At 40.1% G+C, this 1,863-nt stretch overlaps 1 protein-coding gene across 2 annotated transcripts in view; it reads left to right on the top strand.

Annotated features, from left to right (window-relative positions):
• LOC107660898 (protocadherin alpha-C2-like) overlaps positions 1-1,863 on the top strand; it is an 8,468-nt gene that overhangs the window by 2,739 nt on the left and 3,866 nt on the right. The window lies entirely within an intron of this gene.

Raw genomic sequence — 1,863 nt, 5'->3', positions numbered from 1 at the left:
TGTGTGTGCAATATAAGGAAAATCAAAACAATGGAACCGAAAGCACGGCTTTGGTTAAGGTACGTCTCGATCTTCGTATTAATTGCGGCTACAGCATCTGCAGCATCTGCTGTTACTCACTACACAATTCCAGAGGAGATGGACGAAGGGACTGTGGTTGTGTCTGATTTAATTCCGTGAAGTCGTATTACTTAAGTGATAGTACTCATTTCAGCATCGAAATACAGACAGGAAGAGATGGATCAAAATTTGCCGATTTAATTTTGACAAAAGCTTTGGACCGTGAGGACCAAACAGTTCATAATCTGATACTCACTGCTGTGGATGGAGGAGTCCCCGCGCGCTCTGGCACTGCTAGCATTATTGTGCGCGTTTTGGATACGAATGACAACGCTCCTCAATTCGATAAAGACAGTTACAATATAAATCTAACAGAAAACGCGCCTATTGGAAGCCTTGTAGTGAAATTAAACGCCACTGATAAAGATGAAGGAACGAATTCCGATATATTTTACTCTTTTAGTCTGTATACGTCAGAATAAGTTCAGTATTTATTTAAAATAACGTAGTGCTCTGTTATATCATTTCGATTGTGTTCTCATATTTTTAGTTGACACATTTCCGCTCTGATGATTAAAATGAGTTACGAATGTTATTTTGAATGTATTTTATATATTTGTGGTAATTCTTCAAAACATACGCAACGGGTCGCTGTGCCCCAACAAAAACGACCATTTACATTTATTTATTTATTTATTTTGTAGTCGCCATGACAGTTCATGCTCACCAGCGAGTCTTTATAAAAGCGTGCGGGGATGCAAGTGCTTCTGCTGGCTTTCTGCATTGACTAACGCTGTGACACTTCTGTAGAACGCAGGTGGAAACTAAGTCAATATTTCAATCTGCTGAATGCCTTACTATATTGGTCACCATCGTGCTGAAGTGTCAGAAAACGAAGCCCAGCAAAGCGGCTCCTCCGTGCAGGAACAGTGTGATCAGCGAGAGGAACTCGACCATCGCGGATTCCACTCTGGTCTCCAACGATGCCTACTGGTACAGTTTATTTCTAGCAGAGACCAGGAAAGGAAAGCTGGTGGTCAGACAGCCTGTGCCAAAGGGAGCGAGATACATGGTTTCCAGTATACCGAGGAGCACAGGACTGACCGAGACCAGCGACTCAGCTGCATCTACACTACAGGTAGGCTTATATACTGTCAACAGCTGAATTAGTTCTTCAAAGAAGCCAAACAACAGTGTATACAGTTTGACTTTTCAGCCTTTAACCAAACACTTTGTAAGCCCAAACTATTCTCTCTGAGATGCTTATATTCATCTTCTGCCTTTCAAGTTATGCTAAAGTTCAATAGGGAGTGGTTTTCAGTTGTTCTTAGCACATCTTCTCTTGAACATTAAGAGTTTGTATATGTGCATTTTTTTCTCTTTCTCTTTCTTCTGGACTCAATCCAGTACTGTTCTTTTTATTTACAGTCAGTTACACTTCATTTTCTTTTCTTAAAAGTTCACATACACTTAAATATATATGCTTATATTTGTTCAGACAAAATGACAGAAGTGAACATTGCCTTCTTGAAAATGTTTATATGTGTTTTTGCTGTGCTTGTTCTAATTCTACAATTCTACAGCCCCATATATCTTACCTGTTGTACATATACTCTCAGCTTCCCTCTAGCTGAGCCAGCTGCCACAGTGAAAGAGACTGTCTGTGTGTGTGTGTGTATGAAATGTATATTCGTGCAAGCATGTTACTTCTCTCTCAGAACTGGTTGACCTACTTTTCTTACCTGCTGTTGCTGTTTCACTTGCAGTTCTGATGTTCATAAGCCCATGTTGTGATACATTTGT

Source organism: Sinocyclocheilus anshuiensis, unplaced genomic scaffold, assembly GCF_001515605.1.
Source record: "Sinocyclocheilus anshuiensis isolate Anshui unplaced genomic scaffold, SAMN03320099.WGS_v1.1 scaffold1647, whole genome shotgun sequence".
In the NCBI taxonomy this organism is placed as follows: domain Eukaryota; kingdom Metazoa; phylum Chordata; class Actinopteri; order Cypriniformes; family Cyprinidae; genus Sinocyclocheilus; species Sinocyclocheilus anshuiensis.
This window is presented reverse-complemented; position numbering and strand designations above follow the sequence as displayed.